The sequence below is a fragment of the Myotis daubentonii genome, chromosome 7 (genome assembly GCF_963259705.1).
Source record: "Myotis daubentonii chromosome 7, mMyoDau2.1, whole genome shotgun sequence".
Classification (NCBI taxonomy): Eukaryota; Metazoa; Chordata; class Mammalia; order Chiroptera; family Vespertilionidae; genus Myotis; species Myotis daubentonii.
In genome coordinates, this window is record NC_081846.1 from 63,897,883 (window position 1) to 63,915,628 (window position 17,746).

Below are 17,746 nucleotides of genomic sequence, written 5' to 3' on the forward strand. Positions count from 1 at the left end.
TGTGTGGGCTGATACTTTAATCACTCTGTAACACTGGTCAGAGCTAATTTACAGTATGTTTTAGTTCCATTTTTAATTTACATAAATTTTTATTGATATAAAAAGTCAACTTCTATAAAATAATATACACTCATTTAAAAAATAAAATCTATTGAAATGCATAAAAGTCCTGTTCATCTTTTCCCCATTGCTATAATTTCACTCTTCAGAAATAAGAATTATTAATTGTAATTAATCCTTAAAGAGCTCTTAAATACATATATAACATAGATATTTTTATTGCATGCTGTAAGAAACATGCATTGTTAGATTTAAGTTATTTTTTAATCAAAACTATATACTTACACATTTTAAAGAGTCAAATTATTTTCCAGAAGTTGTTGAGGTAGTAGCATTCCCCAACACCATACGTCATCACATTTCCTGCTCTCCAGAAGCCACCACTCACAAAACTTTTAGCTATTTATGTTTGTATTCATAGTTATGTTTCTTGGTAGTATGCTTAAATTGTTATTTTTCATTCCACTGTAGGAATGATTTATTGACCCCCACTCCATGCATATGTTCATGTATGCAAACATACACACATATACACATGTATAAACCTTTATTTTCTTCCCATCCTACAGATATAGTTGCAGAGTATTTTTACTAGATCAGTATTGAGTATTTTTATCACTGTATGTACACAATATTCATATCTGAGTGACATGTGGCTCTATGAGTAGTTTTCCTTTCCTGAAACCCTTTTGGTTTTCCCTAAACTTAATAATAATGTTTTCCCTAAACTTAATAATTGTGTTTTTTGTTTGTTTGCTTGCTTGGTTTTCATATATATATATATATATATATATATTATATATATATATATATATATATAAATAATATATATATATATATATTATATATATATGAATTATATAAAAAGAGAGATAGAAATGTCAATGATGAGAGAGAATTATTGATTGGCTGCCTCCTGTACACCCCCCATTGGGGACCCAGCCGACAACCCTAACAGGGACACGAGACCTCCTGTCCATAGGTCGATGCTCAACCACTGAGCCATACTACCTGGGTGCCTACTTGTTTTTCTATGGACTTACCACTAATGCATCCCTAAATTCTCTCAAATGAGCACAAATCTAAACTTAATATGCTTAAAGATAGGTATTTTACCAATTTTATCTTCTTAAAGAAATCTCTTTGATAAATGTGTTAAGACAGTAAATTTAAAAATGTGGATCAATCTATACTGACTTGTGTCATTTATATGTATAGTATGTTATTCTTATAATCTATATGCCTTATTAGTCATGTATTTCTTACTACTTTGCATATGACCAGTGCTCAATAAAACTTTCCTGTAGATACTGAATGAAACATGTCTAAAGGGTCAATGTTGATTAGCAAAGTTATTCTGTTGTAATTTTCCTTGACTCTGTAATTTCTATATATGTCAATAACAATAACAACAAAATATCCTGAGAAAAATATAGTCTTCCCAAACTTGTGAAACATGTTTGTATTCTGTGAAACCCATTGGGAAAGCTCTTGTTGAGTTAAAAGGGTTAGTTAGAAATTGTAACTGAAAAACTCTAACAGAAAGAATTCTCACTCACCTATCTCAAATAGCTGCTTAGAAGTAGTTGAAATGCTCTTACCTTTCTTTGTCATCACTCCTTTTCACGCGCACTCCAATCTATTAGCTAGCAAATCCAGCTTGCAAATAACATATATTTTCTGGCCCATGGTGTTTAAATCTTTCCAATCCCTTTCATTTCTCTTCCTGTAATAACCAGTTTCTATTGTTGCTTTGACTTGCTTTGTAACCATCTCTAAATTGACAGTGTTACTGACCTGTAGTATCGCGGTGGCCTGGGAAAAAAATGGATATCCATTCACACTGTCAAAGAGTTCAAGCCCAGCAAACCAATTCTCTTGAAGTGGGATATGTCTTTGGTGCAAAAGTTTTAATGAGATGGGGTGACTAAGCCTAGACCATGAAGTGTTTTTATCTTGAACCACAGGTGAATTCCAATAATTGCAAAAATGAGGATAAACTGCTGTGATATTCCATTAGCTATGCATTTGTATTTTCAAACCTGCCAATTTTCTATTTACATATTAGATAAATGTATGAAAATGGAAAAGAAATTAGAAGGTTCCACATGCATCTTGATGGTAGCCTATTTATTTCATTTCAAAATGATTTTTAGTTATTCCTCTATTGCTCTGATTTACACTTGTAGATATGTTCTTTGATTCCAGCCCTCTTCTCTATTATTTCAATTATTCACACAACATGGATAGCACAAGCTCAGTCACATCTGGTTGAGTGTGTGTAGTCAACATGTCACCCAATTTCAGAGTTCTCTCCTTAAGACACAACTGTAAGTTCTACTCCATGGCTGCTTCCAACATCTGTACTGTGGGTTAAATAGTTGGGTTTTCATGAGGTATGAAAGAATAAGAAGGGGCATTTGTGTAATGTAGGCTCTATGATGGTCCTTGTTTAAAGGACTTCATGATGGAATTTTAACATCGACATTTCAATAACCCAAAACTATAACTGTTCACATTTTCATTAAAAACCAGTATCTGTAAATTATGGAACTCTCGGCTCTCAGTCTGTTTTGATTATCATTGTACATATAGTGCCTTGTACTTGCTTGGTGCTCAATAATTATTTGTTGAATGAATTAATCTTCATGGTCAATTCAGTATTAAGATGTGTTAATAAGAACTTTTTAATTGCTTTCTCTGATGGGGCACTAAACTACATAGATTGCTAAATACCACATTCAATGAACACATTTTAACTCTTAGTGTTCTGCTCTGCTGCATTTCAAATGTTGATTATTCTTACATCCTCAGTGAGTTCACCAACTTCGTGGCCTCTTCCTGCATCTGAAGCTGATTTCTATTATCTTATCAAGTTTTCTGAATAGGCTGCTCTTCTTTTACTTATGCCTTAAACATTACTGTTTTCCAGAGTTTCTGCCAGCATCTGCTCTTTGTACTCTAAATTCTTTCCTGTGGCCATCTCATTCAAGATCATTATCAGTTATAGGTTGCATTGGGCACAGAAGAGAATGAAAAAAGAGAGGTGTGCAGAGGACAGGAGTTTGTTTTTCCTTTATCTGACAGAATTCTGAGGCAGGCAATGTTGTGCTGGTGTAGTGGCTCACGGATGTTAGGGCTGATGTCTGTTGGCGTTTTTCTCATGATCAGTCAGTGCTGACAACTGCAGCTCCAACAGTACAATCTGCAGATATTTGGGCATTAGGGGAATAGGAAAAGGACAAGAGCTTGTAGAGTTATCCTTATTAGGAGTATTAAAAATTAAAAAAAATCAATAACATGAACTTACTTTTCATTTGCCAAAATCCTGTCATATACCTCCACCTATCTGCAAAGGATCCTGGGAAATATGGTTTGTTTTATTTTTAAAATTAGAGTAAGGAAAAAGAAGTAAAACAACATTTATATTTTGAGGAACCCTAAATTATTGCTTTAATCCTTACTTCTCCTCTAAATTTAAGCTCATTCATTTAAATGCTTATTGTACAACAGTACAAGTCACAATGGCTTGCCAAGCTCAAGATATCTAGATCCCTAAGCTTTATCTCCATTGTGTAGTTGATTTCCTTCCTTCTCTATTCCACCCACATTCATTGAGTTAACTGCATTTATATTATATACAATATGAATGAGACATCCTATCTAATAAAAGAGAAACATGAGAATTAGCCGTACCTCCGCTACCCTTCCCATTGGCTAATCAGGGCTATATGCAAATTAACTGCCAGCCAAGATGGCGCCTGGCAGCCAGGCAGCTTGAAGCGAACATGAGGCTTACTTGCTTCAGTGACGGAGGACTCCAACATTCCCCGCCTGCCGCTGCCAGCCTCTGAGCTTGCAGTTTGAAACATTGTTACAAATATAGAAGCTAAACAAAACCCCAGAAACCTGCTTTCAGCCAGCTGGGATCTCAGAGCTGGAGTTGAAACAGTGTTTTGATTATAGAACCCAAACAAAACAGATACCTGCTTTCAGCAGCAAAGGCCTAAGAGCTGGAGCCAAGCCTCAGAGCTAAAGCTGGCCCAGGATAAAAAAAGAAAAAAGGAGTGGTTGGGAGCTTCAGTCACCCGCCAGCCTGAAAACAGCCCTCAGCCCTTCACCCAGACTGGCCAGGCACCCCAGTGGGGACCCCCACCCTGAAGGGTGTGTGACCAGCTGCTAACAGCCATCATCCCCTCATCCAGGCTGGCCAGGCACCCTAGTGGGGACCCCCACCTTGATCCAGGACACCCTTCAGGGAAAACCAGCCAGCTCCCACCCGTGCCAGGCCTCTACCCTATATAGTAAAAGGGTAATATGCCTCCCAGCACTGGGATCAGTGGAGCCGCGAGGCCTCCTGGCACCGGGATCAGCATGACAGGGGGGCAGCGCCCAAACCCCCTGATTGCCCTGCGGCTCTGTGTGTGACAGGGGGCAGTGCCCCAACTCCCCTATTGGCCCTACTCTGTGAGTGACAGGGGGGAGCTCCTCAACCCCCTGATCTGCCCTGCTCTGTGTGTGACAGGGGGGAGCTCACCAACCCCCTGATGGGCCCTGCTTTGTGCATGACAGGGTACGGAGCCCCAACCCCCCTGATGGGCCCTGCTCTGTGAGTGACAGGGGGCAGTGCCCCAACCCCCTGATTGGCCCTGCTCTGTGCATGACGGGGGGGGGAGCTCCCCAACCCCCTGATTGACCCTGCTCTTTGCGTGACAGGGGGTGGCGCCGCAACCTCCCCATCGACCCTGCCTTGAGTGTGACAGGGGGCGGTGCCCCAATCCCCCAATCGGCCCTACCCTGAGCATAACTGAGGGTGGCATCACAACCTCCCGATCTGCCCTGCTCTGTGCATGACAGGGGACAGCACCCCAACTCCCCAATCAGCCCTGCTCTGAGCCCGACCAGGGGCTGCACCTAGGGATTGGGCCTGCCCTCAGCCACCCGGGAGCAGGCCTAAGCCAGCAGGTCATTATCTCCTGAGGGGTCCCAGACTGTGAGAGGGCACAGGCCGGGCTGAGGGACCACCCTCCCCCGAGTGCACAAATTTTTGTGCACTGGGCCTCTAGTCTATATATATAAAAGCCTAAGAGACCATTATAACCAGACGACCGGCTGGTAGCTATGATGCGCACTGACCACCAGGGAGCAGAGGCTCAATGCAGGAGCTGCCTCCTGGTGGTCAGTGTACTCCCACAGCCAACCTCCTGCAGTTGGCCAACCTCCCATGGTCCCTCCCCCCAGTGGCTGCCCTGATCGACTGGATCAGGACTGGCTGAGACGGCCACGATTGGCCCCCATCGCTGGCCAGGCTGAAGGATCCCACCTGTGCATGAATTCGTGCACCGAGCCTCTAGTATTGTACATAATATACAATCAATATTGCCTATCTAAAGGAATCTAGAAGCTACCTAAAGAATCCACAAGTGGATGATGTTAGATCCCCCTCAGGACTTCCCTTCCTTCTCCCAGCTGCTAGGAGTGTTGGATACCGACTCTCTCATAATCGTTCCCTGCTGAAGAGGTTTCCTTCCCTATGGTCAAATACACTTCCTAGGAGCAGCTGGTTGAAGTAAGAGTATAAAGTCACTGCTCTTTTGCCTTAAGGTGAGGCAAATATGAAGAACTGTCCCACATCCGGAGTTTACTCTGGGGTCATCTGAGGCTTATGGAGTGACTAGATCACAATTTGCCTCCTCTCTCTGCTCAGTCTTACTTCATTCACTTACTCTCAGGTATTGCTCCTGAGAGGAATCTTCAGTGAATTTTATTAATGCAAGTCTCTCTATGTAAGAGTCTGTTTGCCAGGGAATCTGATATGCATTACAGTACCAGGAATAGTACTAGGAAGCAGAAAATAAAAGGTCATTTTGGAACTGGATGATATACCCCATCATGAGGTAGTAAGTGAAGTAATGTTAGCCCTGGCATACTGTAGTGGTACTACTGTGACAACTTTTATACCTGGTGAACTGGAATGGAGTAATGGTGGACAGGAATGTACAGTGTCCCTGGCCTTGGGTCAGTTTGGAGTAGTGGTTACTAAAGAACAATGAAATTAGAGACCTGTTGCTGGGGGCAACTGATTCAACGGAGGCAGAAAATGATAGACTGAGGATAATGAATAACTAATTCAAGGAGAAGTGTGAAAGCTAAGGTTCTCCTTGTGAGCGAATACACTCTCATCTGCAACTGGAGGGCAGAGAAAGGGGAAAATTAGGTTTATAACTGAACTATAAGAGTAGAAGAATCTGGAGGAAGTTGAATTCTTAATCTCAGCAACTTGGCTAAACCAAGTTCAGGGTGTCAACAGAGAGTGGAACCCTGAAACTGGAATGAGGACATGTAGGTCAATGCATTAAAATTTTTGAATCCCCAGATCCCTTTGTATACTCTGGTTCCACAGAAGTGGCCCACTCCACTCTATGAAAAGCATTTTTTTTTCTCCTTCTTGCTTGTAGATAATGGTGAAGGCACTGCCTCACAAGACAACATACTAGTAAACTTCCTTCATAATGTTTCCCCACCACCATTACTCTCTGGACACAGAATAAATGTGGCTAAATAAAAACATAATGTAAGGGAGGAAGCTCTGGGTTTGCTTGAAGAGGAAAGGGACTATACCACAAAAAGGCTGCAGAATCTAGCCAGGGGTGTGTGTAAGGGACTGAAGATGTTGATTAGTACATAAAGTTAGAAAAGAAAAACTTTGTCAATATGGGAGCTCTGTCCCATGATATAGATTTTAATACTCTAGCAAGGAACCCAAGAGGCTGGGCAAATGTGCAGATAGGCTGGCTCTTGAAAGCTATGAGACAGTGGAACTGTTACAACTGCCATGACTTACAGTGAAAGAAGGTCTTGAAAAGCTCAGGAAACTGACTTGTTAGACTGGATACAGTAGCTAAGGCTGAATATACCCCATTTATCACAGTGATTAAAAATGCATTGATGAAGAGGAGGGTGGGAGTAAGGGGAGATCAACCAAAGGACTTGTATGCATGCATATAAGCATAACCAATGGACACAGACACCAGGGGGGTGAGGGCATGAGTGTGGCAGGGAGGCAATGGGGGAATAAGGACACATGTGTAATACCGTAATCAATAAAGAAAGGGAAAAAAGGAAAGAAAATAAGACAACAATACAAGAATAAACTCTGTGTTTTGCTCACAACTGTAAACCTATATTTGACATTGCAGGGTTGTACTTTGTATATTCCTTGACTGAGTTTGAAAAACACCCTGGAAGAATCAGCAATGTTCTAAAGACTTTTAAAGAAGATATTTATTTCTGGTGTACTAAAATAAAATAAAGTGATTTTAAATGAAAAAAAAAAGCATTGTTGAGAGTGACATCAGCGTCACTGAGATGCTCAGAGAAAGTTATTCTCTATTGACCTTACTTCAGTAGGAGACACTCTTCTTGAGCTTGGCTTCCTGAGGGCAGTGAGATGATAAGGTCCCAGAAGTAACAGGGGAGCGGTGGCAATGCTTACCCAGAAGAAGCCAGGTGGGCACAATTTTATAATGATCAGAGAGGCTGGAGGGCAGCCAGGAAAGCTGGATCTGTGGAGAGCTAAGGAGATGGTGAATAGAACACAGCATTCAAGGGGCAAGATTGAGGGGGATCCAATAAGGGTATTGCTCAATCTAGGTACAGTAGTCTCCCCTTAACCATGGAGAAATATATTCCAAGACTCCTAGGGGTTGCCTGAAACCATGGCTATACTATGTTTTTTTCCTAAACATACACACCTATGATAAAGTTTAATTTGTAAATCAGGCACAGTAAAAGCTTAACAATATTAAAATAGAACAATTACAATACTGCAGTATAATAAAAGTTATGTCAATATGGTCTCTCTCTCTCTCTCTCTCTCTCTCTCTCTCTCTCTCTCTCTCTCACACTCAATATCCTGTATTATTCCCACTCTTCCTCTTGTGATGTTGTGAGATGATGCAATGCCTATACGATGAGATTTAGTAAGATATTCAGAATGGTGTGCAATTAAAACGTAGTAAACGTTTATTTCTGGAAATTTTCATTTAATATTTTCAGACCATGCTTGACCTGAGATCATTAAAACTATGTAAAGTAAAACCATGGATAAGGGGAGACTGCTGTATTAAAAAACAATGAAAGGTATGCTCTCCCTTCAGGGAACATGTCTGTGCCATTCCATTCCCCTCCTTCTCTCCTGACCCCACAGGCATGCATCTCCTAAACTCCAAGGGACCCTTCCCCAGGACTTGCAGAAAGGGGAGTAATGGGCAGTGGCAGCTCATCCTGGGCTGATCCCCTGAACCTATCTCTAAGGCCCCCTTTTCTCTGACTTTTCAGTGAGCCAAAGCAGCCCAGCCTTAGCTCTCCTGTTGCTTTTTCTATGCCTTTCCTTGTTTCACGGTCCTATGTGTGTTTTGCTGCAGTCAATAAATTCTTACTTGCTTTTCTACATTTTTGTCTCTTGATTTAAATCTTTCTTTCAAAAAGACAAGAACTGAGGTCTTGTCGTCTCACCAGTAACAAATCTTAAAATCAGAAGAAACTTGACAGAACATTTAAATTTATCCTTTCTCAAGAGAGAACCATACCTAACACAGCCCAGAAGCTTATGAATAGTTGGACAACTGGTTATGTTGCTGCAATTCTAAGAGGGAGGCCTACCCCAGTCCAGTTTGCCTGACACTGGGTGGACATATTTGCTTAATTCTGGGGATTAGTGGGCAAACTTACTTGGATACTGACTTAAAGACAGATCCTTACCCAAGACCTTCCCACTAATAAAGATACCTTGGAGAAAAGACAAGACAGCAGTTGGCATTGCCTACAAGAAGAAATTCCAGCTAAGGTCTGTAAGCTCTTCAGCGTGTGCCATACAGTGGGAAACAACAGAGTGTCAGAAAAGATAGTAAGCAAATTAAAGAAATGCCAGAAACATGACAGCCATTCTAGGGAAAATGGTATCTGTTTCATTCACTCTCAAAAAATTATTAGACTTCAGTAAAAGTTAGACTTCAGATTTGTATTAAAGTTGTCCTGGGGGAAAAGTAACAATGGGAAGTTTGTGATGTTGAAATTTTCAGAATTTAATGCCAAAATTACTATCTATACACAATATATCAAACCATGTAAATTAAAATGACAAATTCAAGCTGCCTCCCCCCTCCCACCCCCAAAGTCACAATCTCTTCTCCAATTTATAGGCTAGATCCCTAGAAAGAAGGATGCTGTTTCTGATTTAAATGTAATGTAATAGCTCTGTTTGTGAATCATATTTTCTATGATCCCATACACCTCAAATTCAAACACATATATCATAAATCAAGATCCCAAAGCAGTTTGTAACATGAGACTTTATCTCATGTACTCTTACTTGAAACTTAAAAATGAAGCATTAAAAAGTAAAGAAAATATTGGACAGTGTCTATAATTTCAGAGTGAGATATACTATAGGTCTCTTTTCTCCAATTATAACTTAGATTGGATGGGAGATTTCCAAAATGGACCTTGCCAGGAGAACAATGAGTGTGATTGTCTGAAGGGCAAGGTGGGGGGCAATGAAGGGTGGGCTGGGGTAATCCAATGAGGGGGGAAGTGAAGGGAAGAGAGCATTCCTTATACTAAACTCCGGGATGCCTGAAAACAAAGTTTATGTATACTATCGGCTGAATTAGCAATTAATTCATTCAACATTCAAGTACCTACTGAGAGCCAGGCACAGCCTAGATTCTGAGAACTTGAAGTTGAATAGGGCATGGCCTACGCTCTCCTGTAGCTTCCATCAAGAAACTGAAACCAATCAATCAAAGATTATACATATATTACAATGCGACTTTGAACTAATCAAAGGAGATAGTGTTTCAACACTGACCATATACTGGGTGTGTGGCCTTGGTTATGTTTCTTTTTCTTTCAGTATCTAAATCTGCACCTACCTCTGAGGGTCATTTTTGAAGATAAAGTGAAATGAAGCACATTAATTACTTAGCAGAGTGCCTCACACATTGTGAGTGCTCTGACAGTATTTGCTATTATTATTGCTATTGTTGTTTTGACATTATTGCTAAGTTAAGAGATGTGAACATTTTCTTTTTTGCTATTTAGACTCCAGCTTCTAGATTTTTAATTAGAAAACAAAAATGGCAAAAACCACAGTGACCTTTGGTTTCTACATAAGACTTTCCATTTTCTATTCTGAAGTTTCCCTTTTTGATTAAATAAAATAAAAACAAAACTTTCCTCTATGAAGCATCTTCACATCCATTCACTAATTCAGTCCTCAATCCTTCCACTTATGCTTATTCATTCAAACTGTCATTTCAATGAGTGCCTACTCTCTTCCCAACAATGTACTATGTGCAGGAGATACCAAAATGAAAAAGACAGTCCTGTCCTCGAAGAAAACTATCTCCTTTCATTCAATCATAACCTTATGAATTATAAATTACATTTTTGTTTTTTTAATATACATCTTCAGGTCAGAGAGGGTAATTAATCCATCCAATGTCTTGCAGCCAGAAAATGGAACAAGTCCTCTGATTGACTATGAAGTTTACACTTTTTTTCTGTGCTGGAAGGGGTGTTTAGGTGTAAAGAATAGCCCAGCCGGTGTTGCTCAGTGGTTGAGCATTGACCCATGAACCAGGAGGTCATGGTTCAATTCCCAGTCAGGGCACATGCCTGGGTTGCAGACTCAAAAGGGGGCATGCAGGAGGCAGCCAATCAGTGATTCTCTCTCATCATTGATGTTTCTCTCTCTTCCTCTCCTTTCCTCTCTGAAATCAATAAAAACTTTTTTTTTTAAAGAAAGAATGATTGGTCTTGTGATTAAACATGATTCTTCTAATAGTAAATAAAATACAGGGAGCAGTATCTTTGTTTATATCTACAACCTGAAATTGAGGCATCACGTGGGTAGGTAGATGAGGCACTCTTTCCACAATGGCATTAAGTCTACTTCAAGAGAATATTTGAAGCTGCTGCTGGTGGGTAGTTGGAGACAATACCCAGGACCACTGTTCTGGTCTCTGAACAGGAGTACTAAATGTAAGAAATACAAGGTTGAAATAGAACAGTTCTCTAAATAGCTGATGAGTATATGAATAGCTGGTTGTGGATCAGACTAGCAGACTACATGTGGAGAAGGAACTAAAAAAAAACTATGAAACTAAAAAACTAAGAAGTACTAGTAAAATGGGCCTGATATACACAAATGTGCCAATGCTCCCTAAAATACCTTAGTAAAAAATACTTAAGTAAAAATAAAAGGGAACTTCTCATGATACTGCATTGTAACTACTAAGACCTCTTTCTGTCTTCTCACGACCAGAAGAGGCTGTCATGAGTAATCTGTGAAGAAAAACAAGGCGCGCGCGCACACACACACACACACACACACACACACACACACACACACGTGTATGCATGACCTTCTGTCAAACATTTTGTGATTAATAAATACATTGAAAATTGAACTCCAAGATCCATTAGTTATTAGCCCTGAGTGTTGTTTCCTGAAAATGGCTGAACACACTTTGATTTTGATTTGACACACTTCCCATCCTGTCCATTTAGAATGGGAGACTACTGCATAATTTCCAGGAAAATAGTGTCAGGTTTTAGATTAATCGTTGAAACAACTGGTGACATGGGTTTCACTTTCCTTGAGTTTTTTAGGGGGAGCGGGTGCCGGGAATTGGGGGATGGGCAGGATGGGAAGGCTGGGTGGGAAGGGCAATACAAAAGTAGAAATCCCTTTTCCAGACAGTGCTGGATGGGGTGCCCACTATCTGGTTGAAGGGATCAATGCAGGTAACATAACAGAGTAATTCATTCTCTGAATGATTTCTTTTAAAAAGAAGCCTTAATTATCTGTTGAGGCTGACTCCACCGACTAAATTACCCAAATAACCACAAGCTTTGCTTTTCTATTTTTGTGCTGGGGAGATAATCATTTTAAAAATAAGCGAAAGCTGCAGTGCTAATTAAAGCGTGGTCTGAAAAGACCTTACAGAATAACTAACTCCAGAAACAAATGCTGCAGAAGATGTGAGTGGAGCTGTTTCCATACAATCCCACTGCAGAACCGTGCCTGGTTTTCCCAGAAAAAGTGTGTGCTTAGCTCGATTTAAATAGAGATTAGGTAGTGAGCAGATGGAGCCTATTTGAGGCCTTTTGGCGGGCTTCTCATCTGTGAGATGGAGTAAATGAAGGCTGGGTGAGGAGGCAGCCAGGGAGGAGGGCTGCAAGGAGGAGAGCCGGGTATTCCAAACACACCAACTGCTTCTATATAGTCTTTACGCCCATAAACTATTGGAACATGGAACCAGATCTGAATCTGGATTTCAAAGGACCAAAACCCTCAAGTATGTTCAGCCTTGTTCTTTCTATTTAAGCAGAAAGAATCTGGGAGGTTAAGGCCAGAAGGGCCATAAAGATCTAGGTTCCGAAAAACCCTCTAAACAAAAACTTGAGCTACTTTTAACTGATATGGGGATTCAGTTGATAAATAGCCCAAATTTGAATTCTCCCCTTCCTCTTAAACTCCCTAGTCAGTGATTCTAGGTAAAAATAAATAAGTAAAAACAAATAAATATAAATAAATTTAAAAAATTGTATTTCTGTATTGTCCACCATAGCGGTCACTAGCTACACATGACAATTGAGCACAGGAAATGAGCGTAAATTTTTGTTGTTGCTGTTTTAGTCAGATAAAAGTTTAATAAATAAAAATAGGTTAAAAAGTTTAGTAAATAAAAGTAGGTTAAAAAATAAAAGAGTAAATCTACCTCCCAGTGAAACCCAGTGCACTAGTATTTCTCAATATGGGTTTTCTTTTAGGGTTTGATGAATAAAGAAATAATAAACAGCAGAAGGTAGGTGAGGAATCAACATGAAGCAACGCAGAGTTCAGAAATTAGTTCTACCTAAAACTTGTTTTTGGTCAATGGGTCAAACCCATCAGAGGTTCTCAATCTTTTCCAAAGACCCGCATTGGTCAGGAATAAAGTCTAAGGGAAATAATTACAACAGAAAGAAATAATTACTCCATAAAGCTAGGTTTAATTACTTTTTTTTTTTGGTGCTAAAATTTGGTGCTACTCTTTGTGAAATTATAGTGAGATGAGATGCATTTTTTTTAATGTCCCTCCTTGGCAAAATAAAATGTTGGCAACCCTGATGCTATCTAACATGTATATAAACTGCTACTGGACAATAAGATGTAAAAATCCATGGGCCAATAGTTTAGTATACTTGGTATTTTACAAATGAGGAAATTGAATACCGAGAAGGTCAAATGACTTGTCCCTGTCTACCCTATTCCCCCAGCCACAATTTAAGTCTAGCTAGTCTTTTTTTTTAAAATATATTTTATTGATTTTTTACAGAGAGGAAGGGAGAGGGATAGAGAGTTAGAAACATCGATGAGAGAGAAACATCGATCAGCTGCCTCCTGCACACTCCCCACTGGGTATGTGCCCGAAAGCAAGGTACATGCCCTTGGCCGGAATCGAACCTGGAACCCTTGAGTCCACAGGCCGACGCTCTATCCACTGAGCCAAACTGGTTAGGGCAAGTCTAGCTAGTCTTAATCTCCATCTCTCTTCACTGTATCCACAGTCATTCCAACCACCTCATAAAGAGAAACTAGAGCTTATAGATAGACTCATAAAATATCTAACCCATTAAGGCTTTCCATGTCAATTTCCCCTGGTTACTTGGAAGAGTCTGAATGCTAAAAATGAGTGATACCACTTTTTATAAGGTGTAGTTTGTTTAATGGACACCATGATCATAGCCACCCGGCAATCAAAGAATCACCAGACTTTGGTGTTTCCTGAAGCATATCCTTGAAATTTCAGTAATACATGCTCAGTGGGGGGAAATCAACTTCCAGAATTGTCAGAAATGCCTTTGTTCTTACACTGGATTCAGTTGCGGGGAGGGCCCAATTACAGAGTCCTGACATCTCTGTCAGTCTGTCACTTTGTGCCACTTACTGAGTCTCAGACATGTATCGCATCATGGCAAATGTGCTTACCAAGTTGCTCTGCCATGTATTATTACTATTTACAAAATTAACAAGGTTTCCACAAATTCTAATTTGGTTTCATATACACAAGTTGCTTTGATTAAATTTAGCAAAAAATAACAGTTGAACATAAACTATTGAGCTCTGCTGAATTTTTAAAATTGTCAATCTAAACTAACTGATAAGTAGACCTATTTTCTGAACTCCGTAAAAACTCAGCTTGTCACTCCTCTATTTTCTACTGGTTATTATTTCTTTAGTCATCAAGTTGTAGTAAAAACCTCTCATTAAAAAATATCATTTCTAGACTTTCCCACTGCACTGAGTGCCACTGAAAGGTAGATTAATTAATCTTTTTTTCTATCTAGAAATATGGCCCTAGCTAGTTTGGCTCAGTAGCATCGGCCTGCGGACTGAAGGGTCCCTGCGTACTGAAGGGTCCCAGGTTCAATTATGGTCAAGGGCATAAGCCCGGGTTGCAGGCTCGAGTCCCGACGCAGCCAATCAATGATTCTCTCTCATCATTGACGTCTCTCTCTCTCTCTCTCCTTCCTCTCTGAAGTCAATATATATTATGTTTTTCCTTCTTTATCAGTATTTTATTTTACAAGAGAAAAAAAATCCAGGGGGAAATATCGCAAAAGTTTATATGCTGTGGTCATTAGTCACACATGATTGGCTAGTGACTATTAAATTGAGCAATGCAGATAGAACATTTGTATAATCACAGAAAATTCTACTGGACAGCACTAGTCAGATTATACCAAGAGTGTGATTTTTTCTTTTTCCTACCTAGAATTACTGGTTAGGGCTGTGAGAGGAAGGGAGGATTTAATCTCAGAAGAGTGATAAATTGTGTTCCCAACATAAGTACAAATTGGCTTGATATTTTCTGAGAAAGGCAAATATAAAACACCCAATTTAAAATGAAAAAGAATGAACACAGATTCTATTATAAAAATTAGACTTCACATTGTGGCTAATTAATATTGAGAAACAAAATTGGGGAAGGAGAAGAAGGGATAGTGGGAGAGTTAAGAAGTTAAGTAGAGCAGATCCTTAAATAATGTCATTTCATTATAACACTAGAGAACACTAGAGGCCTGGTGCACAAAATTCATGCATTGGGGGGTGGGGGCGGCGGGGGGGGAGGTCCTTCAGCCCAGCCTGCTCCCTCTCCCAGTTCGGGATCCTGCAGGGGATGTCCAACTGCCATGGAGGCAGGAGAGGTTCCTGCCACTACCGATGTACTCGCCAGCAGTGCAATCCTTGTGGGAGTGCACTGACCACCAGAGGGCAGCTCCTTTGTTGAGCGTCTACACCCTGGTGTTCAGTGCACGTCATAGCAACCAATCATTCCGCCATTTGGTTGATTTGCATATTAGCCTCTTATTATATAGGATAGATGAGATGCCATAGAAACTGAACTCTTGCTTAGATCAACTAGTCTATGGTAGAACTGGTTTTACCATGTCATTTCACTTAAAGTCACAGAATTTATGAACATTAAATTTGGACTTATTGTACTCAAAGCTTAGGTGTTTATTACTGTTGCTAGACCCTCTGAGGTGGCAGGAAGAGCAGGGGCAGACAGGGCAAGGAAAGAACTGTAAGAAAGAAGCGGGGCCTGGCTGGTGTGGCTCAGTGGTTGAGAGTCGACCTGTGAACCAAGAGGTCACTAATTTCATTCCGGTTGGGGCACATGCCCAGTTTGGGTTGTGGGCTTGATCCCCGGTAGGGGACTTGCAGGAGGCAGCCAGTCAATGATGATGTTTCTTTCATTGATGTTTCTATCTCTCTCTTCCTTCCTCTCTTTCTCTCTCTCTAAAAAAAAAAAAATCAATAAAAACATTTTTTAAAAAAAGAAAGAAGCAGGACTAGGGCTTTTGTGGGTAATCCTGATTGTGAGCTTTTGAGTAAATTATGAGCTGTTTCCCAGCCCTTTGAAATTCAGAAGGCATAGGCCTAGCTCTCCAGCAACACTGCTGTCCTCTCCCAGGAGAATGTTAATCTCAGGGTCTGAGTGACTCAAACCAGAGAAATGTAATCTCCCAGAGCACTTGCCGCAAGCAGAATGAAAACAAGGGGGGACCTTGATTTATTTTACAACTAATGTCTTCCGAGGGATTTTGAGAGACCAGTGTAAATTTTGATACAGAGATATCTCATAGATTTCAGACACTCCCTAGAGAACACAGGACTATAATACAATGAATAGATTACACTGTGCCATTAGTAGAATCTTAGCCTCTGTAAAACATGTTTTTGTACCATATTGTTTCAGTTTTCATAATCTCTTTAGAATTCCGGTGTGGATAGTTATCCAAGTGTAAATGGCTTACAGAATGCATTGAGGCAAACACATTCAACGTCTAGCACACTGAGCAATTGTACAAAATTCACTTCAGACAAACACAGCTCTGGAAATGTCAGTCACCCCAGATATGATGTTGAGTGGTCCATCCAGCCAGCAAGCTGGACAACGCCCACTGCACCGTGTCCATTGGGATTGTAGAGATCAACAAGTAAATTATAAGCAAACGAATAAAAGCACTTGAAAGGAAGACATGGACTAGAAAAAGAAAGAAGCAAAATGCAAAACAGAGGGGAAAAGGAGAGAAAGAGGGAAGGAGAAAAAGGAAAAAAAGGAAGGACAATAGATAAGAAGAAAGCAGAAAAAGACTTTACAAAAAGAAGGTGGGAGAGAAGGAAAGGATGGAAAGAAAGAAGGGAGGGAAAAGGGGAGAAACAGGGGTAGAAAAGGAAATACAAGTGGTAGTGAAAAGTGAAATGTCCCCAATAATTATTTTGAGTGACACTCAATGAAGCCATGCTTGCTTTATACATTTGTACATAGTTATTTGTCCCAGAGGCCTTTACTGAGCACCTGTTACACAATCTCCAAGGAGATACAAAGACTTGTCAAATGAACCACAAGCTGCTCCATGGAGGGCGGCCCTAGAATCATCTCTATAATTTCAGGACTGAATTATATTATATTAAAGTAGTCAAAAGAAAAGTGCCAATAGAGTTAGCAGTTCAAATAAAGATCTCAGTGAAAGAACAACAATAATAAAATGGCTCTTTTGAAGTCTTTCAAGCCTAATATTTCTCTTCACTCATTTCTAATTCTACCTTAAACTACATTCTGGTTTCTCTCACAAATTTCTAACAGCCTTTGCACATTTTATATCAATTGCTACTTTGACAGAATATAATAAAGAAGTCAATTTGGCTTTCCTTAGGCTGCTTGCTGCCTTATTTATCTTTTTCTCGTTATAGAAAATGCATCGCAATTTAAAGAGAGCCAGTGAGACACAATAAATAAGCCATTGCCCAATTTGACTTGAATCAGAAGCTGAAAATAAAATTTATTTTCATTTTTCATCTTTAGGAATAATAGGATGGTCTCCCCTTTATAATTGTGAATTGGGGAAATGCTTTCTTCAGTTTTTTGAAAAATACATAAAAACATAGGTACATAAAGCCCATGTGTAAGAGAGGCAAAAGTGGAACACAAACAACACACAAAAAAACATAAAACAAAAATTTAAAAAGCCCATGATTTTAACACTAAAACTGGCACATAGGTGTTTATAGCAACTTTATTTTATAATTGCCAAAAGTTGGAAGCAACTAAAATGTCATTCGATA